Source organism: Ochotona princeps, chromosome 6, assembly GCF_030435755.1.
Source record: "Ochotona princeps isolate mOchPri1 chromosome 6, mOchPri1.hap1, whole genome shotgun sequence".
Lineage (NCBI taxonomy): Eukaryota > Metazoa > Chordata > Mammalia > Lagomorpha > Ochotonidae > Ochotona > Ochotona princeps.
In genome coordinates, this window is record NC_080837.1 from 23,240,331 (window position 1) to 23,266,100 (window position 25,770).

The 25,770-nt window shown below is 40.2% G+C and overlaps 1 long non-coding RNA gene across 1 annotated transcript in view; it reads right to left on the reverse strand.

Moving 5' to 3' along the window:
• Nucleotides 1-2,028: 2,028 nt before the first annotated feature.
• Nucleotides 2,029-25,770, reverse strand: part of LOC131480532 (uncharacterized) — a 126,085-nt gene continuing 102,343 nt past the window's right edge. Inside the window, exon 3 of the long non-coding RNA XR_009245595.1 lies at nucleotides 2,029-2,178. This is a non-coding gene — a long non-coding RNA (uncharacterized LOC131480532). The remainder of the gene's footprint in view (nucleotides 2,179-25,770) is intronic.

The following is a 25,770-nucleotide window of genomic DNA, read 5'->3' on the forward strand; positions in this document are numbered from 1 at the left end:
CCAGGCTTTTGCTGCCAGAAGTTTGGGTGGGCTTCTTGCAGAAACTCACATCAATTAACACATGGAGAGACTCAGAAATAAACCCAGAGGCCATTTTGCCTCCTATCCAGGACAGCAGTCTGGTGAGTCACCCTTTAACTGGTCCTTGGCTCAGTATCATCCTTCCTGATAGGTTCATCCTCTTGGGAGAACAAGCCATGCGTCACAGGGTATTTTGGGGATGGGAGACAGGGTGGGAAAGTGTTATATTTTTCAAACTCATCTTAGTTGTGGAACTGTTTGTTCCAATGACAACTGACCCTGGAGGAGTAGATATGTGACCAACCCTACTCTACTGCTCCTCCCAAGTTCATGTTAGAATTTAACTGACCTCTGCCTTCCTTTACATGGAGCCCAGACATGGTATTAGAATCTTCCTCAATATAACATTCCAAATAGCCAATAATATTGAAAACTTATGGGAACCATCAGTAATGGGAATTGACACCTGGGCAACTCCAGGAGTCCTATTCACTTCAATTTCAGTGCTAGGCAACATGGAATGCTTATCCAACAGTCTGCTGCTCTCCCCCATTCAAGCTCAGGACTGCTGAAGAAACAAAACAGAAGACAGGCAAATGGAGATTTTTTTTTAATGTTATCTTCTACCCTGATTGGAAGCTGAGGTTTTCAATTTGTAGGGAAAGGGCATGCTCATACTTCATTTCTGGATTAGATGGCCACTTACCTTGTCAAAGGCAAAACTGGAAAACCACACAAGTTTGCCATGGAAAATTCTGGTCCACTGAACTTATCACCTTCTTGCCAAAACAGCAGACCAAAATGTACTCTTATTGAAGACAGGAAAATCCAGCTAGAGGAACTGAGAGGTGACAAGCCACACACCTGCTGTTCCTTCTGATCTACATCCAAGAACCAGAACTGTGTTTTGCAGAGTAGTAGTTTTCTCACTTGAGTGTGCATCAGAGTCCTCTAGAAAGCTCATTAAATTAGACACTTCTGCATCTCCTGTGTACCTGCATCTTGGGTAGAACCCAGAACTTTGCATTGCAGGCAACTTTACAGGTAATGCTGCTGTGGCAGCTGCTGTTGCTATGAGGACCACACTTTGAGAACCACAGCTCCTCTGCTGTTTTCCTCCAAGGGACCATCAGCTGATCAGAGATTGCTGATAAAATGGCACAGAATTGTTGGTCTGGCTACAGTTTGCTAAGCATCAGATGAAACCAGCTTTGAAAAGGCTTTTCAATTTTCACTCTTCTCAGGAACTTTATGAGGTATGTGTAATTCTTTAGGAGGAATTTATAGTAGGAAGAATTTCCTGAATTTATTTTCCCATAGGACACCCCCGGCAACTTCTACTCTTTATGGGGGAAGTGGGGAATATATACCAAAGGGGTTTATGTTCTGCATATCACACTTTAGGAAACAGTGGGTTAGACTAGAACATTGTCCAGTTGTATTTTAAACCTGAGGAGATTGTTCAGGTCACAATGTTATTTCTCGTGCTTCCGTATTAATTCTTTCCTGCCAACAGGACATGTTCATTAGACCTGAACTGCATCTCAAACACTGAGATTGGCACTGGTGTACAAAGACGCACGATCTAGACTTTAGGGATTCACATCTTGGGGAGGTGGGGTGAGACAACACCACTCATTCACACACAACAGGGCAAAAGAATAAGAGTACATGCCATCCCACACAAGGAATGCATGCAGAAGAGAAATGTGAGGCTTCCTGGAGAAGGGACTCTTGAGCAGAATTTTAAGAGCAGTAGTACCTTGGCCCAAGTAGGCCAGAGTGTGAGAGCAGCACACACAGAATCCATAGGAAAGTGCCAGCCTTTGAGGCCTAGGGCATGGGTGCTGTACGGGGTTGACACAGTCCATGTCAACCAACATGTTCACAAACCATAGTGAGGTGGGAAACAACTGGAGGGCCCACATCACCAATGTGTTCACAGACAGACCACAGTGAGGTGGGAAACGTCTTTGGATCTGCTCTTGTGATCCCATTCACGTGCTTTAGACAGTTGAATCACAGAATGTAACTTCTCCGTTACCTGGTGGGCAGGCACTCAGTAGCCGTACTAAAGATCCTCTCCTCCTCCCCGTGCTTTCCCCAGGTTTCCAGAGGACATGCAGGCATGGGTGACTGCCATGGTCATTGTATTTCCTGCAAAACAAGCAAACAAAAAACCCAGATTGGCAGGAAGCGAGGATTCCTTCATTCCATGTGTCACTTGGGATTATACCCATGGATGCAATGGGCCACAGCCCAGGGCGCACCCACTGCCTCCCAGGCATGCCCTTTTGGGCTGTGTCATGTGGCATCCAGACGTTTCACATGGCTGCACCTGCGTGTGGGTGGATAGCATTATTGCTCATGTCTGGACACCAGCCAGATGTTGACACGAACCTGCTCTTTGTCTCCTCACAGGCTAGCTGAGGGCAGGGGGAAAGGGCAAGCAAAATGTTATAGAACCTGTCTGTTTTCATCATAGTATTCACCCCAAAGACTATCAGATGCGTGCGCTTTTACAGGTTGTTTGTCCGTTTTCCCAAATAGTCTTGGAAATTGTACTTCATCACATATTTTCCCCATTCTGATTTTCCAAACCAGATTTAGCAATCCGATTTCACAGTACATCACAGAGGTATAAACAGCTGCAGTGAAATTCATGTGCTGTTGTGTTAGGTCTGAAGAACGCAGCTCTCCTTGAAGTCGGTTCCCCTCAGGGGAAACAAGAGATCTGAGTCATCTCTGCATCATTACTTACATAAAAATGGCACATGCCAAGGCTTAAGTCTGGCATCAGTTTGAATGTTAACAATGCATCAACTTTTACTTGTGAAATACTTGATAGATTTTTATCTTCCTAAAATCAATTCACCAAATGGACTTCCCTGAGGGTTTGAAATTGGCACCTCTCTTTTCTTCCATATTGTCCAGTCAGCACTTTAAACACAGAGAAAGGAGAGGAAGTATGGAGAGAGAGAGGGGATGAAGCCCCTTGCTTTAAATAAATGACACAGCTTTATTACCGCCCACGGCTGGCTCTGCAATAACCCTGAGAGACCAGAAGCTCTTAGAGATTCCCATTGTGCGTGTCATATATCACCTCCAAGGCCATTTTGGTCTCCCAGATGATCGCAGAAAGATGAGCATATTGATCAATCTCTTTCCTATTTCCATATATGCCTCAATGAAAATGAGAAAATGCATCCTTTTAGTTAAGAGTAGATTATCCTTTTAGTTAAGAGTAGATTAACGGTAGTGTTTCTGTTCAGCCACAGGCAGGGCAACGCTGTAAAAGAGTGGGACGGTTATGTGACTCCTCAACGGCTCTCACAGGGTTTATGGTGGCCAGCTGCCCAGACTGCCGTGTAGCCCAGTGCACATCTGGTGCTAGCGAGTTTACTGAGTCTGGATTTCGTATTTATAAGGCTTCCATTACCTGTTTTAACTAGGTGTTAACTTGATAAAGAACTTCACTGATAGTTAGGATTGTCTTTTTCTCACTTTTATGAACTGCTAAAAATATTTCCAAGGGTCAAAATATGGGAGATTTTTTTTTTCCTTTTTAAATTATGGGGCCAGATTTTCCAGATCCATGCTTTGCAATCTTCTTCAATGGCAATGAACTGTTTAACATATTTTAAAATCTCTAGCAGAAAGAGCAGAAGGCTTACAATTACAAATCAAATTTTTTTACTGTACAAGTTCAATTCAAGTTTTTTTTTCTGTCCTGAACAAACTGTGCTAATTTAAGCAAACAATTTAACTTCTTTGAGACAGGGTTCTTGTTTGCAAAGTTTGGATAATAGAAATCTATTCCATCTTCCTGACAATATTTTTATACGTGTAAAATTAGATGATCTATGTGAATAGCTTTTGTAAAATGTTGTTTCCATTCTTATTATGGTCTCAGGCAACCCAGACAATGATTAGCTATTAATTGGCACCTTTAGGTTTATTCAGCATCCAAGATAGTTATGCACTAGTTCTATCTGGCTATAGAGTTCACCCTTAGGTTAATATCTGTATTAAACTAGGTATCAATCGATTATCTCCTTTACATGGCCAAACTCTGGTGTTCCAAAGCCATAAAACGCCAGTTACTCGGTTTGACCACTAGAGGGAGCAAAGCCTTTTCATTTGCCTTTTTTCAAATCAACAGTACTGATTCTGTTGGAGCCATTAGAACTACTGAAGTATCTATTGAAGTAGTAAGCAAATATATACAACTGCAAGTAAGATAATGGCCTGTGGTCTGTGTATCTTTGTAAAATATATCAGAATGGGACATAAAATATATCCATAATTAGTTAAAATTGACTATGTTTGTTAGTGTTCATACGTGTATTTCCTAACCGTCCATTTTAAAGACCTAGAAGTAATGACACATAGAAGCAAGCATACTTAGCACAGAGATGTTGTTTTCTAAATACCATTCCCTAGTGAAAGAAGACATGGCTGCTTGGACAAGAGTTGTTCCAGGATTGGAGTAGGGAAAATACAAGACAATCTGACAAGCAAAGTATGTGGTGCTCTTTGATACTATTTACTAATCACACAGTATGCACACACACACAATCACATGCACTTACACACATACACACACAGATACACACACACAGATACACACACGTACAATAATGTACTTTCAATGGTAAGGAAAAAAGGGAGTCTCAGAAACACGTAATGACTTAGCCGTACAACTAGTAACAGAGACAAAATTTGAATCATCTTTTAAAGATTTATTTGTTTTTACTGGAAAGTCAGGTTTACAGAAAGGAGGAGAGACAGATAGGAAGATCTCCCGTCCATTGACTCACTCCCAAAGTGGCCAGAGCTGTACCAATCTGAAGCCAGGGGCCAGGAGCCTCTTCTAGGTCTCCCACACAAGTGCAGGGTCCCAAGACTTAGGGCCATCCTCCACTGCTTCCCCAGGCCACAAACAGGGTCTGGATGGAAGCTGGGCTTCTGGGATTAGAACCAGTGACAATATGGGATCCCAGTGCATTCAAGGCGAGGACTTTAGCCACTAGGCTACCACACCAGGCCCTTAAATCAATTTTTAAAGTAATTTATTCAACAAATATTTATTGCATGCCTCTCTTTGTCTAATAGTATGCCAGGTGCTAGGAATGCAACAGAGACAGTAGAGGCCAAAGGAGTTGCCCTCATGGAGCTCCAAGCTATACACTCTTTTCATCAGCTTTTAATAGTGCTTCAACCATTACCTCACAGTTCAGATCTGAACATTAATGTTCAAATACTTAGCTCTACCCACACAATTTTCTCACTATCCTATTTTCTTTTCTTTTTTTTTTTTTTTGAGATTTATTTATTTTTATTGCAAAGTCATATTTACGAGAGGAGAGACAGAGAGGAAGATACTTCATTCATTGGTTCACTCCCCAAGTGGCCACAACGGCCACAGCTGAGCTGATCCAAAGCCAGGAGCCAGGAACTTTCCCCAGGTCTCCCATGTGGGTACAGGTTCCTAAGGCTTTGGGCCGTCCTCTGATGCTTTCCCAGGTCACAAGTAGGGAGCTGGATGGGAAGTGGAGCATCAGGGACACGAACCAGCGCCTATATGGGATCCTGGTGCGTGCAAGGCGAGGACTATGTTGGGTCCACTTTCCTGTTTTCCAATGTCAGGGGTATCCACAGAAACCAGTAGATGGTTTCTTCCTTATAATACAGCTTGATAACAAACATGTAGCTTTTCAAAGCTGCCAAAGCCACACACTGGGATGTTTTCTGAGTTAGTGCCTGGCTCACTCCCACCTCACTGTCTCTCAATGCAGAATGTATGCAGAGACTGAGATGTCTGCCTTGAGCCTTGGGGCTTGTTCCTGAGTGATCAGAAAGCAACAGGAACAAGTCTGGTGAGGATCTATTGTAAACCTTTCCTTTCTACCTTCTTCCCAACTAGGATAGCAATCATTAGGTCTCACACGTTGAGTTAAGTTGCACATTGCTAAAAAGCCATCAGCCTCCAAGTACTTACCTCTTCCTGGGGATGTTTATTCTAAACCTTAAGCATGAGTGGGTACAACTTTTGGAGCAGTTAGTGATGATTATTTTATTCCACAATAGAGATCATACAATCTAGAGTAGTGTCTTAGTAATGAAGACTTGGGAGAAGCCAGTCAGAGAAGATGGGACACCCCACCCCTGGATTATACACATCCAGGACTCTTTCAATGGGTGGCAGGAAGCCTAGGATTTGAGCCATCACTGCTGCCTCCCAGTGTCTGCATTAGCAGGTGGCTGGAGTCAAGATCAGAACTGGAACCACACTCAGGTACTACAATGTGGGCTGTAGCATCTCCCCTGAAGTTCATGGCCCACTCCTAAGGTTGGCTTCCGCTCTGACTGCTCTATGGTCATGCCTTGATAATTGGTTTTTTTTTTAAAGATTTATTTATTTTTATTGGAAATGTAGATTTACAGAGAGAAGGAGAGGGAGAGGATGATCTTCATCCACTGGTTCACACCCCGAATGGCCACAATGGCTGGAGATAAGCCAATCCCAAACCAGGAGTCTCCTATGTGGATGCAGGGTCCCAAGGACTTGGGAGACTGCTTTCCCAGGCCACAAGCAGGGATCTGGATTGGAAGTGAAGCAGCCAGGAAACAAACCTGTGGGTTATAAGGGATGTCGGCACTTGAAGGTAGAGGACTAGCCTATTAAGCCACAATTCCATCCTCATGACAACTGATAAATGGTTGACACTCCTGGATTTACCAAATAGGATGCAGCAACTGTAAACCAACAAAGCAATATCTGCATTAAATCTAATCTGGTTATATTAAAAGATTGATGGCAAGTGGGCCACAAGCATACCAAGAAACAACAGAGAAGCAGAAATGATCAATCACACAGAATTCAGTGTAAATTTAAAATAGAATGACTGACTGGGTTGTCAAATAATTCTTACAAATGAGATGACCTACAAATGTATTGTAAATCATGTGTAAATATAGAGCCCTTGAGTGTTTGCCTAATATTATTTTGATTGGGATACCAGAGAAGCATACTTTTGAAGTGTAATTAAAAGCTCCTATTTGCTAAAAAAAAAAAAAAAAGTTGAGCAATCTACAATTCTTCAATTAACCTAACATTCTCAAAGGCCAAGAACAATGAGAACATGTTCTAAATCAGACAGAATATTACTTATGATAATTTATCCATTTTCCCCTAGAAACCACATTTAGTAAGAAAGTACTTTTTAAAGACTAATTAAGTAGAAAGAAATCATTATTACCAATGTAATTTATGTATAAGAAATATCATAATTGGTAGCATAACAAGCTAATCCTTTGCTTGCAGCACTAATATCCCATCTGGGTGTCAGTTCATATCCTGGCTGCTACAGTTTCAATCTGGCCCTCTGCTTATGGCCTGAGAAAGCAGCACAGAGGATGGCCCAAGTCCTGGAACCCTACACCTGCATGGGAGACCCAGGAGAAGCTCCCAACTCATGGCTCTGAGTTGGCCCAGCTCTGGTATTGTGGCCATTTGGGGAGTGAACCAGCTGATGGAAGACCTTCTCTCTCTATCTCCTTGCTACCTGTAAAATCTGTCTTTTAAGTAAAAATATTTTTTTTAAAAAAAGAGAAATATAATTCCCTCCTCTTATAAAAATGTTGGATTAGATCTAGATTTCCTACTTTTCTTTTTTTATTAATAATATGTAATGGTTACTGAATTTTATCAAATGCCTTTTGAGCAGCTATTGAAAGTATCCATTGTTGTCTACAGGCCATACCACCCTGAACACACCCAATCTCATCTGAAAGTATCAACTGTTGCTATTTAAAAGCATTAATATATTGGGCACTGGATAAGGTGGGGTGATCCTAGAATTTGTGGTATAAAACCTACTCAGTTATAATGTATTGTCCTTTTCCTATTTTATCAAGTTAAATTTGCCAGAAGTTTACTTAGGATTTGTTTTTCATTGCTTATATGTAAAGCTGACTACATGCTCTACTTTGCTTGATATGTATTTTGATATTATAATAGCAGCAAAATGTAAGTTAACAGCAGTGTGTGGTCAAACAATTGACTTGGCAACAACTGGCATTGTGGCACAGCGGATTAAACCCAATACCAGCATCTCATATCAGAGTGCTTGGTTTGATTATTGACTACTTTTGATCCAGTCCCCTGCTAATGTGTCGGGGAAGGGAAAGGAAGACGGCCCAACTCTTGGGGCTCTGTCACCCACATGAGTGAATTGGATGGAGTTTCCTGGCTCCTGGCTTTGACCTGACTCAGATCTGGATGTGGCTATTCCAGCCATTTGGGGAGTGAAGCACTGTGAGTGGCAGACACATCTCTCTCTCTCTCTCTCTCTCTCTCTCTCTCTCTCTCTTGCTCTCTCATACACAGTCTCACTTCATTTTCTCCCTCCTTCCTTCTCTTCCTTTGAAATTCATGAGTAATTATCTTAAAAATAGACATGACTCAGCAGTCACATATTCTAAAACTGTTCAGAAACTACCCTGAAAACTAAATCTGTGAACATTCTGCAAAGTGAGTCTAGCATTATTTCAAAATTGTTGTATCAGACCAATTATTTTCTCATAGAAAATCACTTATCAGGACTTCAAAAATGTGAATGAAAATTATACATAATTATCATATTTTAAAACAATCCCCTTAGGCTCCCCACTAACATTTCTACTTGTTGGCTTGTCCTTGTTATTGATGTTCTTCAATACTTTTTAACACTAAAATATTCAGTATTTACTGTAATATTCAGTTAATTTTCATTTTATATTGCCTTTAACTCAGTACTTGTCTAGAGTTTAAAAATTCAGACATATCTTTTTCCATCCATTATTTTATTGATTTCTGGTTTCACAACACTATGGTCAATATAATTTGTGTTTTTCGTACTCCTGATTCTTAAACTTTCATATTTCTTTTTGTTTTGTATTGTCTGGTTTTTCTCCCTTCTCGCTCTTCTTTTGTCCTTTCTCCAATTTTTTAAAAACCTGCTTTCTAAAAACATCTAGTATTTTCTCCTTAATCCTTGGGATTCATTCTGATCTCATCATCTCAGAATTTTATTATTTTCTGTTCCAAAGGATATCCTTGACGTGACCTTTAAAATTAAGTAACTCCTTTTTTTTTCTTTTTTCGAAGTCAGAAAAAAATTTTTTTTCTTGGTTCTGTGGATGACTTCTCTGCATGTTCTACCTCTACATATTTGTCACATATATTTGTTTATTTTGTTGTTGTTGCTGTTGTTGTTTTTAAGCAAAATCCACACTAAGGTTTTTGGTAAGTCTGCTTTAGGTAACATTTTATCATTTCCAAGTGATTTTGTGCTTCTCTGTTTTCTGACAATACCATAATCACAAACATCCTGAAGGTAGTGATAATTCTTTTCCCTGCATTACATGATTCTGGAGGGTCAATTGGTGTCTTTTTGTTCAATGCTTATATTGATTTTCCTCCAATGTCTGATGTTGAATATATGTAGCTCTTATAAGAAGACCTGGTTCTCTAGGTCCATCCTGCTCTCATCCTGTGACCACCTAAAGCTAACATCATCAACTTTTCCCACAAAAAAAAACATAAATCACATTTCAAAAACATTGACTATTTCCTGAAAATTGACTGAATAGAGTTTTTTTTAATTCTTTATCAGTATCCCCTAGTTTCTTTCTCCCTTAAAGGATGCTCTTTCTGTGAAAATGCACACACATGCACACACACAGATAAAGAGCCTCAAGTCCTCCATGGATCCGCTTCTTAGTTTTTCTTCACTCTGGGAAGCACACCTTCACACTGAGCAAGCTCAGAACTGTTCCAGTTTAAGGAACTGTTTTTTTGTGTCCAGTGGCCCAGACAACACTTGGCATGGAAAGAGAGTAAGGGGAGAATTGGAGTGCAGGAAGAGCAGGGAGAGTTTGCTACTGGAAGCTCACACCAGCTCTTCAGGTGATATGTGTTACTGCTGCCTCAGTGTTCCTCTCTCCAGCCTTGGGAAAAGGTACCCTGACATGTACAAGAGGTTTCTCTTTGCACTACTAAGCTTTCTTTCCACCTTCATTACTACCTAGCAATTCAATTTCTAGTGGTAGTAATTTCTGTCTTCTAGCACTATTTACACTTAAATTTTTTTATTTCCAGAGGATTTTTGGAAGAGAGAGGACTTTGAACTAAGCTTATCATTTTGACCTAGAAGCCTGAGTCCAGGTTTCTACACAAGCTCACATTAATGGCCTTTACTTCTTTTTCTTCTCTTCCTGTTTCATTCAAAGCATTTATTCCATTCAAAGAATGCCTTCTTTACATTCTCTTCTCTTTTCCTACTGAATTACTGAGAAAATGGATTCCCACCTATGCCATTTATTCTTTTGGCTTGTTGATGTTTCACAAAATCACATCTAGTTTGTTCTGTAAGTGAACACTTACTGAAGGCCTGTGTGATACATCTTACTTCAATTAATACTCACATCCAAGAGACACAGTTTACAATCAAATGCATAGTCCTTGCATTAAAAAATAAGAAAAATTCTAAATAACAGATGCCATCTTTGCCCTCAGAAGACTATCCTGCAGACGGAAGGAACTTTGCAAGGTAACATTCTCCCAAAACCTATGTCATGTCATACCTCCAGCGAAATGAAAGGCCATCAGGGATGACAGGGTCAGAATGATTATGAAGCCTTGATAAATGCTTAAAAAGTAGGGTTAATATATATTCACAAAAAATATTTTCCCCTGGACAAAGAAACAAAATATAAAAACTACTCCACCTTGAAAGTGACTTAAGAAGATAGGTCTCAAACTGGGTTAAGTAGGAGCAAGATAAAGCACATTTCTTTATCTTGGATCTTAATAGATTATCTCTGTACAAAGATCCTAATAGGTTTCAAAACATCAACAGTGTCTCACCTATGGAAAGCTGGGGTTCTTGGGCAGAAAAAATCTAAAATTAGGGGGACCCTTTGGGGTTTAGGACATCTCCTATCTAACTGGGTGGTCATTTCTGTTTGGGCAGAGGAGGGAAGCCTGAAAGCTTGGAGGAGGTGCCTGGTCAACAGAACAGCATGCGTAGGAGGAAGGAGAGGGCAGTGAAGGCAGCTTTGAAGACTGCACCAGAGAATGGGAAAATGTTTTGAAACCACAAGCATTCTGTTTAACATTTCAAAGACTTCCTTTATGGCAGTGATATCCATCAGACATAAAATAGAAGAGTTGAGCACTACAAGATTCAAGTTTCTTGCAAATTTAGAATTGGTGTCAAGAACAGGGATGCCCTGTCATCCAACATTTAACCTTAATTGACCCATCCTTCCGTATCTCACAAAGCATGAGGTTGAGACTGAGATGCCATCATTTATCAAAATCTTAATGATTTTAAATGAATCTTGTCACAAAAAAATATGACTAGCAAATAGGAAATACCAAAGATGCTTGGCCTGAAAATGGAATAGAAAATGTGAACAGCTAAATTAGTTGAAACGGCATCCCCCAAAATGAAGTTTTATATGTGTATTTATAGTCGAGTGCTTTTTAAAGACACAATCAGACCCATAACTAATTATCTAAAGGAACACAATTGTAGACAAACCGGGTGAGTCAGGGGGACTTCAATAAGACTAAATTGGGCTCTTTGCATGACATGAGGAATAATAATGATGCCAATATCATGATAGAACCAGTGTGACTTCACTTTACCTGTGCATGTACAGAATTGGACAACTGTGATCCCAATATAAAGAGCTCAGGTAAAACAGCATCCCTTGCATGGAAAGGCATCTCTATTCTGAAGGTAACAAGGAAGTAAGGACAGCTTTTCAGACCTGAGAAAATCCAGACAGGAGACCTTCACCCCCTTCCAACTGGAAAAGGATGAAACACAGGAAGCTTCAGTGCTCAAAATTAAAGTTTCTTTACTTAAAGATGACACAAAGTTGTTAGTTTACATAAAGAAGGCAACTTTTTCTCATTATTTCTAATTTGGATATTCCATAAAATGTTGATTTTTATTATTTGATAACACCAAGAAAAACCGCACATTAGTATTTTGATGATACCCCAAGGGCAAGGAATATTGAACCTTGACTAACACAGGGAATCAGAATTAACCACTACTTAAATCCCAACTTTACTTCAAAAATCAGATAAAGCACATGATGGCTTTCTTGTCCTAATAATCTATGATGTAAAATTCACATTGACTTCTATGATTGTAACTTTCAATCATGATTTGTGAATTTTATTTCACTTTATTTGAAAGCTAGAGAGACAGAGAATCTTCCTTCCGTTGCTCTACTCCTCAAATGCCCACAACAAAAGAAGCTGGGTCAAGTTAAAGTTAGGAGCCCAGAACTTCATCAAGTCTAGCACCTGGGAAGCAGGGGCTGAAGTCCTTGAGCTATCACTTGCTGTCTCCCAGGGTGCGCATTAGCAGGAAACTGGAACTGGGAAAGGAGATGGGACTCAAATACAGGCCCTCCCAAAATCATGATTTTTTTTAGTACATTCTATGTTATACATTGTGCTCAGCAGATGCTACGATGATGATTAAGATATAACAAGCTTTGTCCCTCCACTTTTATTTGCAAATGAAAATTCTTTAGAGTACACCTAGGCAAGGTAGCTCCTGTTCCAACCTGTTGCTTTAGAGGGATTGGCCCTGATGCTTCTCCAGGAACACACTGGAGATTGGGAAAGGATCACATATCCCCATTTAAGAATCACTTCAGGAACCTGGCACCCTGTAATTCTCCCCTCAAACTATTCTGTAAGTGGATGCAAACCTAGGCTCAGAATGGCTAAGGAGCAAGCTGAATACTCAAGATTATAGATGCAATGGTGATGTGCAGCCTCATGTATCACAAATATGCACTCAAAGTCTTGTGTGTTGGGGGATAGAGAGTGAACCTCTAGCCAGGAGCCACCTGTGGTTGTACCACCTTGTTCCAGTACCAAACTCTAAGAGCAGGAGAACTGTACATTCCAGCATGATTGTCCACATCACTATGAAATTAATTTGTCAAGCAGGGAGGACAGAACATATTTGATTTAGCAGTTTGTTGGTTTGATTTATAACTTTTAAATATTTAGACACATGGTGTATGGGCCCTGCAAATGTGAGGGAGCGGGACTGACTTTCAAAGTATTTGGGGCGGGGGGAGGAGAAGGCTGAGGGTGGCATACCCATTCTTCTTGCTCTAGGGCTTCCCCGTGTCCCATCAAAGAGCTGCTGTGGACTGGATGGATTGCAAAGAATGCCGGTTCTCCACAGTCCACTCCCCACTAGAAAGAATGGTTTCCATTTGCAGAGTATGGCTGCAGCATTCATCCAACCTGACAGACTCCCTGTGTCAGCTGAACACAACTAGCTATATATTTCAGCTCGTTTTCCTTGTGTGTTAGGAAAGCCTGCCAATTCAAAATTCAAGAGAGCCAGAGCTAGGCATTAACTCTCCACCCATTGCTAAGCAGTGACTTCAATATTTCTGTATGAAGCTGATACACTCCTTTTCTGCAAAGCACAAAATTTTACTTACAAGCTGTGATGTCAGGATGGGCAGATCAATGGATATGAAACTAAATCAGCACAGTTTAGCCAACCAGTGCCAGCTCTGGCCTCAGGCCTGAATAGGATGCTTAGCCACTTACTAACATGCAATCTCAGACAAGTTACTTAGCTTCCTCTGAGCTTCTGCTTCCATCTCAAATGGGAAGGAAACAGGAAAGTAAATGGAAAGGAGAGCAAAGAAAAAAATCTTGAGCATAGTAAATACTAAAAGTGTGGACTACTCTTTAAGTATTATCAATCCATTTCTGACACTTACCCTCAAACATTATATTTCCCTATCCAGCTAATAGTCAATGCTGTGGACACATCTACTCTATCTCTCAGACATGGGATTTGGAATTGGCCATATTTTGTACTTAGGGAATTGACCATGTCAGAGGGCTCAGCCTTCACCATTAGCAAGCAGCCTGATTCCGTCTGCTCATCAACTCCCTCCAAAAAACTTCAGCCTCCAACATCTGGATGAAATCACACTTGCAACAAAAAGTGCTGTGTTGTTGAGGACCCACCATATGTGGGAGAGTGAACACAAATGTAGGTAAAGCTGAGAGCTTTCCCTAAAATTCACAAGCCAACAAATAGAGATAGAGGACAGGTACAAATATGTACAGTAGCCCAGGGCTAAAGATCACAGACTCCTGAATTAGACCTGCTGGGTAGCTCCTGGTTCTGCTACTTGCATATTGCATCCAAGTGTCTGGATGAGGTCTGACTTGCTTAATAATTCTTTTGTTGGAATGGGGTCCCCAAGATAGTGAAACTGTAAATCAGGAGACCTTTAAGAAGAGGTGGAGCAGAATGGGAGGTCCTCAGATCATCAAGAGTTTGCCTTTGGAATGAATTTGAAATCCTAGGCCCTCTGGCTTCCTGTATGGCAATATGATCTTTCCCTCTAACATATACTTGCATAATCTGCCATAAGGACTGCAGAGCTAAGCTAATGCCAGTGCCATGCCCTTGAACTTCCAGAACATTGAGCTAAATAAACCTCTTTTCCTTTTAAAATTACCCAGTCTCATGTATCTTATTATAGTAATGGAAAACAGACTGACATAAGGAAACTTCAAAAAATTCATGGGAAAATGGAATTAAAAGATAACTTAACTTTGTTGCAAATTTTTTTTGAAATCTATTCATAGTTCCTCATGATATGTATTTTCATGAAAATTTTGAAGACCCCAATAAACCTTTCAAAATTGTTTTCATCACAATCCCTTTATCTTTTACTTCCATTTTTAAAATGAAGATTTTTATTTGAAAGGTAGGTTTATACAGAGAGATGGCAAAACAAAGAAATCATCCAGCTACTGATTCACTCCTATTTTGTCTACAATAACCAGCATCGGGCCAGATCGAAACTAGGAGCCTGGAGCTTCATCCAGGTCTCCAGTGTGGGCACAGGGATCCAAGGACTTGGACCATCTTTTGTTTGTTTGTTTGTTTGTTTATTATTTTTTGCTTTCCCAGATGCAGCATCAAGGAATTGGATGAAAACTAAAGTGATTGGGACTCATAACAACACGCATGTGGTTCAGTGCCATCACAGGTGGCAGTTCAACCCACTATACCACAACATTTTAAATTAATTTTTAAAGGTGTCCCCATACACTTAGTATGTTAATTTTTCTGAGTTTATGTCTCTGGATATTAAATTCATTCTCTAAAATGTAATAGAAATCAAATTATATTTAAATGACCTAATATAAATCCATATTCCAGTTTCTGGTAGCTAGTGAGTATTTGAAGATACTTGCTTTTATTATAATCATGCTAAAATTACTGATTCACTTTTGGTTTGAATGTAAACTAGTATACCCATTATGAAAGACCATATGCAAATTCCTCAGAAATCTGAAAATTGATCTACCATATGACCCAGCCATCATGCTCCTGAGAATTTATCCAAACAAAATGAAATTGGTATATGAGAGTGTTATCTATAACCCCATGTTTGTAGCAGCTCAATTCACAATAGCTAAGGTAATGGAACCAATGCAAATGCCCATTAACTGATGACTGGATAAAGAAAACGTGGTGCATATGCGCTATGGAATACTATTGAGCTATAAACAAGAGTGAAATCTCACCATTTGCAACTGGAAACCATTATACTTAGTGAATTAAGCCAGTTGACAAAAGATGAACACACCGTTTCCCCCGATCTGTAATAACTAATACACAGAGCACCAACAAATGCCACCTATATGAGGCAGACTGACATTCTGGAATTTGATTATTGTTTATACCTTTGTCTTTATTCCTGAAGGATAGTAGTTGCTATTTTTTTTAATTTTTCTTCTTGGTATATTTTGATATTTTTACCTAAAGTGGTTCTAAACCTGTGACTGTGAAGTAAAATGAAACCATGACACTGTAAAAGCTAGAAAGAAAAAAAAGAATCAGGAAGGAGAGGATTGGGTGAGGAATGTAGGCAGAGGGGAAGAGGGTAGGATGCGATGTATTGTGAAATACATGAAATTTGTTCACTTTATATCAATAGAGAAGATGGAAAATAGTAAATATTTTTTGCTCCAAATAGGCAAATAAGAAGTTTCTTCTGAAAAATATTACTGATAACTATTGCATGGTATATGTTAATAGGCTGAACAAAATGCCACCTAATGGTGAGTTTATTTCTACATTCAGAGGGCAAGGGGAAGATGTATGTAACAATATTTTGACAGGAGGCAGAGCTGGAGCTGGACTGGATGTGTGAGAACTTTGACAAGTGGCAGAGCAGCACATAATGGCTTCTGCGCTGCTAAACGCTGGTTGTTATGGGCACTTGGGCGTGACACAATGGATGGGAGAGCTGTCAATCAGTTTTCTCTCTCTCTGTCTCTTCATCTTACAAATAGATAAAATAAAATGTTTAATGAGAAAAAACATGTAGAAGTAAAGATAATCTCTAAATGTTTAACTTCAAAACAAATGTTTATGCTCTAATGCTTATCAAAACTTTTCAGCAGATATAAGCTCAATATGTGACGTACAACAGCTTTCAATAAACGAATAAATGGAGAATTTTTCCGAAAGAGTCTTTGGTTGCAAAGAAGCTGAATTTCTCTCCTTTTTCTTCTTCCTTTTCTATTTTGCAGCTGTAGCAGAAAAAGTTTAAAAAAAAAAAAAAACACTGTGGCCAGCCAACTTCCTTTCCAAACATTTGGTCCTGAGTAGCTCCTGCACAGAATAGTCAAGTGTAATAGACGTGGAGGAATGTGGTGATCCATTTGCTTTATTTCTGCAAAATTATTGCTGATTGCAGGTTTGGGGGAGGGGATGCGTGGGAGAAATTGGCTGCTCTATTTCGATTGGTGCAGGAATGCGTTTCCAGGGCATTCTACCTTTCTCTGCCAAGCAGCTCACTCAGGGCTGTTCTCTTACCCTGGGGTCTGCTGCTTTGAGGAAATACTTGCAGCATATTTCTGCTCTTTTGTAACAATAGCAATCATATATCATGGGCAGCAGGCCAGCAGCTTTTCACCTAGAGGGAAAATACAGACTAGCTGGAGGTGGTCCTGGAATCACCGCTATTTTTTAATCATTTTTAATGAGTGATTCAGAAATTAACCGGTAATGTGCTGAGAAAACATTGTATAAGCTACAAATAAAAAGTGAGATGAAATAGCATGCATGACATGCATAATACATGCTGACATAGAAGGAGGTCCAAGACAATATGGAAAAAGAAAAGTGCCAAAGATATGTATAGTGTGGGCCTGATTTTACGATTCACCAGAGAAACAAATTGTCAGTAAATTTGGCAAGCTAGGGAAAGATGTCTGGAATGATAAATAGTATATTACAAACCAACTTCTTAATTGTGATTATTCTTCTAGGAAAGGAGAAGGGGAAGGAAGAAAGAAGGGAACTGCTCTTGCTTTCTTATATTTTAGAAGTTAATATATAAAGGAAAATACAGAAATCAGCATTGCAATGTAACACGTTACGCTACTGCCCGTAACACAGGCAATCTCTATGGGCACCAGTTCATGTTCCAGCTGCTCCACTTTTGTTCCAACTTCCTGTGAATGACCTAGGAAAGCACTGGAAGCTAACCCAAGTACTTGGGCCCCTGCACTCGCATGGGAGACCCTGATGAAGTTTCTGCTCTTTGGCTTCAGCCTAGCACAACCTTGGCCATTGGAGTCATCTGGGAAGTGAACCAGCAGACAGAAGATCTTGCTCACTCTGTCTCTTGTCTCTTTCTTTCCAATTCGGCATTTCAGAGAGAAACATTTTTAAAATAAAATGTAAAAGGGAAATGCAAGGAGTAAATATTAATAATCTCATGCTATTTCATTCAATCTGTAGAGAATTTCTAAGCATCATTAAATATATGTAGGTTTTCATGATAGCATCCTCCATAATCAATAGCCATATCATTCCACATATTTAATTAAATCATTTGCCCTATAATTGCTTTTTGTGCCTAGCACACAAGGCAGGAAGAGAACTGAGCTATTTCAGATTGTATTTTTTAGGCCCTTTCATGCTTTGCCAAGTTTGCTTTTCTGAACCATTGATTTTTCAGCTCACATTTTTTAGTGGGTCAACCTGTTCACAGAGCCTGATGTTTCAAGACCACTGCAGGCTTACAAAAAGTCACTGTTTATGGGGTGGCACAATGGTTTATATGCCACTAAGGACACCTCCATCCTGTAGTAGAATTCCTGGTTCCAGTCTCATCTCTGCTTGCCTCTAACTTCCTGCTATTGTGCACCTGGCAGGCAGTGGTGATGGGGACTTCTCCCACCTGTATAGGAGACAGGTTGCGTTCTTGGCTTCTAGCTTCAATCTGGTCCAGACCTAGCTGTTAGAAGCATTGGGGAGTCAACCAGAAGATGGGAGATCTCTATCTTTCTATGACTCTCTACAGACAGACAAATAAACAAACACTATTTTTCCTGTGCACTAAACAGCTCACAGTGATAGGGCTGAAGTGCTTAGAGGTGGGAGTGGTTTAAGCCAGCTCCTTTCCAAATCTCTAGAACCAATCGTCAAAGTGGCTAACAAATCTGGTACACATAAATCCACGTCACCCAGGCATGAGAACAGCAATCTGGAGATACTTTGCAGCCAGTTCTCACCAGCTGAAAAGACAAAAACAAACAAAAAAAGAAACTGTCCTAATTAACCTTAGCTATTATTACAAATTACCATAAACCAGGAGGCTTAAACAACAAACATTCATTTCTACAGTCTGTGAGGCTGAGAAATTCAGGATCAAGACGCCAATAGACTTGTGACTGATGAGGGCTCCCTGTTAACAGATGGACACTTTCTTGCTGTATTTGTGCCTGGGAGAGAGAGAGAGAAAGAGAGAGACCAACCTCATGCTTCCTCTTACAAGGGCAGGAATCTCCTTCATGAGGTCTCCACCCTCATGACTAAATGACTCCCCAAACCCTCTTCCCTTTGCAATGCCATCTGTATTCTCCTTACTACAAATGGAAATAATACCTAAGGTAAAGGGGTTTATTTAGCTTATAGTTTGGGTGGATGAAAGTTCAAACAGCATAGCACAGCTCCTCCCAAAGACTCTAGGGCAGACAACTGGCATGTGAGCAAGAGGAAATCATCACAAGAAACTAGGGTTCCTAGATTATCCTAAAATCTGCCAAGTTCAGCAAAATTATACTTTCAACACAACAAACGGCTAAATACTAAAATGAAAATAGACACAAGACAGCTGAATAGTACCCTATGGCCATTTTAAGGTGTATAGCAGTCGGTTCTGTATATAAACTAAAATTGAAATGTCAATGAGCTAATCATAGGATGTGGTTAAGAACTTGCATTTTTTTTTAACATACTGGTTACTCAAAACCATGTCAATTCCATAATGTTGTAAATTGCTGTTCATGTTATGTTGGGGCTCTTAATTGATTGGGATGATATTCTGCCAGCTCTACCTTCAGACCAGAAATGGTCTCCCCAAGAAACTGTTCAATTCATCTGGACAATAAGATGCGGGACTCTATGCTTGGTATATGTTTGCAAAGAAAGAATCTTGATTGAATTTGAACTGTAATACTACAACAAGGTGGAGGAATCCACCATGGGGAAAGGGCATGGGGAGGGGTTGGGGGATTCCCAGAGCCTATGAAACTGTCACATAATGCAAAAATAATTAATAATAATAAAAAAAGAAACTAGGGTTCCAACTCGGGCTTTTACAAAAACTGGCTTTGCAAGCAGTTACCCTCAGGAATCCAGTATTCCCTTCAGAGGGAAAGACCTCCAATGACTTTAAGGACCTCCCACTAGACTTCGCCTCTTTAAAAGATCCCATTTCCCAACATATACTAAGGGGCAAGCTTCTAACATGTGGACCCCTGGGAGACAAACCAGACACAAAGCACTTCCATGTTGGAAATTAGGATGTAAGCATAGGCACATTAAGAGCACACCAACATTCAGTGCATAGCAGACATTTATTAGAAAGAAACAAGAACAAAATTAAAGTGAGCTATCAGGTTTTGAGAAAGAAAGTGGAACTGCTCTGAGAATCTAGGTACCAAGTCAATTACTCCTTCAGGAATTATCTGACTCAGTCCTTTGTCATGTTGATATCATTCCTGCTGAGACAGATCCTGACTCAGCCCTTTGTCATGTTGGTATCATTCCTGCTGAGACAGAGACCCTGAGCAGCCTAGCTTGGACTACATGTGCACCCTTTGGCTAACAACAACAACAACAAAAAAAACCCAACCAACCAAGGTGCTGTCTACAGATGGAAAAGAGATGGATTTGGAGTGGGTAGACCTAAGAGATGTCTCCTACAGGGGCAGAATTTGTCAGTAACAGATGTACCCCCATGAGGTACTCATCAGTTCTCAGATACTCATTTCCACCTTACCATCTGGGACAGCAGCTTTTTCAGACAGAGCCACCTATAGAATTGAGTGCCATGGTTACGGTATCAACTTGTCATTCCTTTAATAAGTTATCTTTGTAGGCCAGAGTTTCTCAGTCTCCATGCTGTTGACACAGCAGGCTATATGTACTTCGTTTGGAGGGGCTGTCCTGTGCATCATCAGAGGTTTGGTTGTATCTCTGGCTCTTCAGTGGACACCAGTAGGATTCCCCTTCCTATGCTGGTCTTCAAAGTAAAACGTAATTTTCAGGCATTGTCAAATGTTCCCTAGGAACTAAAGTTACCTCTTGTTGAAAACTGTTATTTAACACCAAGATAAACTGTTGCATCACACATATCCAGCCCTGAGGACAACAGGGTCCTAACAAATGCTGCGATGCCTACTTTGAATGTGTTCTGTCACCCCTTTCTGCATGATCCTCATTCCATAGCTACACGCACCCTTTCCAAGTCTGAAGCATAAATCTGCTACAGTGCTAGATCATCTGAGCCCAACAGGCAGCTCCCCGACAGCTACAGCCATGTCCTTCAAGCGGGAGATGTCAGAATCACCAGCCTGTCCTTGAACAGAAGGGAACAGAAATTACATAATCAGGGGCTTCAAAGGGACAAGAGTTTTGAGACACGCAGAGCATCTTTAGCGTCAGAATCTGTGTGAGAAGTGTTTTAAAATGCTGAATTCTAGGCCTGGTGCCTTCGTTTGAAGTCATGGATGAAATATGTAAAAGTCTTCTTCCTCAAAGCCAAGGTAAAATATTTTCTCCTGTAAAAAGAATAAATCCTTTTGGTGTTGAAAAGCGTCTGGCACTTGAAGTTTGACAAACGTTTTGAGTTTATAGGGCAGAACCAAACAAAGCATTGGATAGCTATCCACTGCCTTTGTTTGTCCCTAGCTATTATCAAGGAATATTCATAACAAGGTGTGAACTAGAAAACCCTACTTTCCCCTTGGTATGGATCTTTTTGATGCATTAAATAAGTACAGATGTGACTTTCCCCTACCTATGCCTGAGAGTTAGATCAGGGCCAGGCTAAATCTAATCTCACTAGCTTGCACCCAGCTCCCCATAACATAATTCTTCCTCTGTGGGTGCTGCAGATCCCTTTCCACAGCCTCCCCTCCAAAGGGCTGATAAGACTAGTCGAAGGTAGAGCTTAGTCTTCTAATTCTCCCAAAAGGATGTTTTCAGTTACGTTTTTGTTTTATTCTCACTACATCATTTCCATATGGTCTGAAATAGACAAAAGGAATTTGCTTAAGGTGGACAACATTTCAGTCTCACTCACACAAAGCATGGCTAACTAATATAATTGCCAGGCATTGGAGCACTGGCCTTGCTTTTGTAGAGGGCAGTGTGGAGAGTTGAAAGGACTTTGGATATCGCTTAGAAGTTGACTGACAGCCTTAAGCTTCCAAAGTAAATTTCTAAAACCCAAGTAATTTTTTCACAGACATAGGAAACTTCAGAACTCCAATGGGAAAAGAAAGCTTTATTTTTAAAATAAACTCTTAAGTTTGAAAACAAAACCAGACTAGCAGTGTACAAAAGAACTGCTCTAAGTCGAATTCTGAAGTGTGTGTTTGGAGCAGAGGAGCCTCCCTTACTCTCAGCCTCAACTCTAACTCTTGTCTGCGTGTGTGCTGCTCTGATAACCTTGCGCTGGTCCCTTCCCACCTGTCAGCGCTGCTTCCTGTGATCCATTTTCTAAGATGCTTCCAGTGTCTTCTGCTCAAAGCCTCCACTGCACATAGTATACATTTTTTATTTTTCACACAAAATAAAACTCAAACTCCTACCTATAGCATTCAAGAATCTCTAGGATCCAGACAAACTTATTTCTCCAGGTTTTTCTGGGTCCCCCCCCCCCAACTACTCAAGTTCATTTTAAACAGCATTAAAAGTTTTAAGCAAAAGGAACAAACAGGGAAAATATTCCCTGCACTAGAGCAGCGGGGAGGGATAATGGTATGTCAAGATGTTCCCACTCAATGAACAGTGTGGGACAAACAGCTACAATGACCCCCTGGTACTAACTAGGCACATCCACCTTTCATGGTCAGTTAAAATACCAAGTTGAGAATCAACTAAATACAAGGCCAGGTCTGAGTAAGTTTTACAGGTATAGCCATGGGTCATCTTGAGTGGTCATGTATTAGTCATGCAATTACCACTTCTTATGGGGAGGTTGTATAAAGGGGACAGACTGGGAAAATACAAATAATAAAAATCTGTTTCTAAAGGTCCATGGACTGGAAATGGGTTGATCCTATTTCTTAGGACCATAAGCTCTGTAACCATCCAGGAATGAAGTGGAGGAATATTAGGTTAAGCCATAGGTTGGGATGCCTACATCCCATACTGAAGTGCCAGGTCTAGTCTCTTAATCTAACTTCCTTCTAATGCATTCTGAGTGGCAAAGAACAATGGCTCAGAGCTTGGACACCTTCCATTCCTGTAGGAGAACCAGATGGAGCTGTGAGCTCCTTGTCATTACCCTAGCTCAGCCTTAACTACCGTGGGCATGTGGAGGAGAGAATCAGAAGATGAAAGATTTTCTTGCTTACTCTCTCTCGCTCTCTTTCCTCTTTTCCTCCCCTCTCCCTCTCTGTCTCAAATGAAAATAAACTTTGTAAAAAGATATATCCATCACACAATTCAGAACATACAAAATCTATGGATAGAAGTAAAAGAATTTACACTGAAGCAAGAAAAGAAGTTTTCAAAATAAAAATGAGTATTTAAATGAAGACAGGATAAATCTGTGATAAAACTGAGTCGTATGATGATTTCACTTTCCAGGTGTTTCTATATTTTGAATATATTTCTAAATTGTGGATTAACATGCAACACTTGCGCATTTTAAAGGATATAGCATAGCCTTTAAATACACTTAAATAGCTTAAACCTACCATAATAAGGAATCAGCCTTTTAATTCCCTCATTTTCTTTGTATTTGGAACTCACCAGTGGCTCTGCTCCAGTTCTTTATGATACATCACTGTGTGCGATAATTTCTATGCCAGGAATACCCCACCTAACAGTGCAAAAAAGCTCAGAGTCCCTGTCTTAAAATAATATTCTTAAGTATTTAAAATGAAATATGTAACAAGACAAATAAAATCATTTATGTTAAAGCACAGCTACTAGAATTATTTTCAAATGTGAAAAACATAAATCTTACACAAAATCACTCATGCATTTTTAACACATTAAAAAAAAAGGAGAGTTTTGTAGCTCTTTGTATATTCTGGAGATCAGCCCTCTATCACCTATGTCGTGTGCGAAGATCTTCTCCCATTCTGTGGGTTGCCTTTTTACTTTGTTGATTGTTTCTCTAGCTGTACAGAAGCTTCTTAGTTTGATGAGGTCCCAATTGTTTATTTTGGTCTTGATTTCTACTGCATCTGGAGTCTTTTTTAGGAAGTGAGGGCCTACCCCTAAGTGTTCCAACCAAAATGTCAAAACAAACAAGCCACTCAAGAAATGGGCACGGGAAATGGGCAAACACTTCACAAAGGAACAAACCCAAATAGCAAATAAGCATATGAGAAAATGCTCAAGTTCCCTGGCAATAAGGGAAATGCAAATTAAAACATCAATGAGGTACCACCTAACGCCAGTAAGACTGGCCCACATGAATAAAAGCACCAACAACACTTGTTGGCGAGGTTGCGGGGAAAAGGGAACCCTACTCCACTGCTGGTGGGGCTGCAGGCTGGTACAGCCTCTATGGAAATCAGTATGGAGAATATTCAAACAACTCAAATTCAACATACCGTATGATCCAGCAATAGCACTCCTAGGAATATATCCAGAACACTTGTTCTATGAGAAACCAACACGCACTCCTATGTTCATAGCAGCACAATCAGTAATTGCAAAAACATGGAAGCAACCAAAATGCCCATCAACAGAGGATTGGATAAGAAAGCTATGGTTCATCTACTCCATGGAATACTACTCAGCTATTAAAAAAAACAAAATGCAGTTCTTTGTGGCCAAATGGGCCAAACTGGAAACCATAATGCTAAGGGAAATGAGCCAATCCCAAAAGGTTAAATACCACATGTTTGCCTTAATTTAAGATGATATGATGTTATGTATAACATGTTATGTTTTGAATGTTATATGTTGTGTATAAACTAAAATTGAAGTATAGGTGAGGTGGTCACAGAAGGTGGCTGGGAACTCGCATTTACTTTTAACATATTGGTTACTCATTACTATGTCAATTAATTCCATAATGATGTAAATTTTTGCTGATGGTATGTTGGAGCTTTCAATTGACTGGGATGATACTCTGCTGGCTCTGTCTTCAGACCAGAGAGGGTATACCTAAGAAGCCGTTGAACTTGACGGGACAATAAGATACTGGACTCTATGTTTGGTATACGCTTGCAATGGGGAAATCTCAACTGAATTTGAGCTGTGGTTATGCAACAAGGTGGAGGAATCCACCATGGTGGGAGGGTTTGGGGAGGGGTGGGGAGAACCCAAGTATCTATGTAACTGTGTCACATAATACAATGTAATTACTGAAGTTAAATAATAAATAATTAAAAAAAAAAGGAGAGGTGAATCATAAAATTACCATAATCACCCAGAATTAGTGAGCACAAGACATTCAGAAATATTTACAACTGGAATAAACCACACAGAATCAGTGATTTTGATGGTGATAAAGACATCTCTACTATTCCTACTACTGTGACTAGTTAACCAAATCCGTAAAAAAAAAAAAAGTGACAACTTGTAGGCTACATTAGTGAAAATAATGACACAGGTTTCTCCCAGTAGAGTTCCAGATCCAATGTCAAGAAACCTTGCTTTGGACAGATTAAGTCAGAGGCAGGAAGGTATACTTCCTTGCTAAGTGCTTGTCCATCGTATCTGCAACAACCTCCACGCGGGCAATGCTTCTCATTAATATCCATTATTTTCCCTCAGTCCCTCTGGCTTTGGGGACAACAAAAGCAACATCTTTCCCACGCCAGCCTGAAGCAGGCCTCCCAACAGCAGCTGACTTCCTCCAGAGCCAGGATCTAATGTGTTTCTACTATTTTGCCTGATGGTAGACAAGTGGTGTCAGTCTTGACTACCACACTGCCTCCAAACCAGTGTCATGTGCCCCTGCCACTGATGTTTGCCATATTCTCTGTGTTTGTGAACAGAATTGCTGAAGAGCAACATGATTATCTGCCTTGTTTTCTTTTGGGATTTTCAACAGCCATAGTTCCATAGGACTGTCTGCCTCCCACACAGTGAGTAGGAGGATGCTTCCAGAATCCAAGACCCAGCT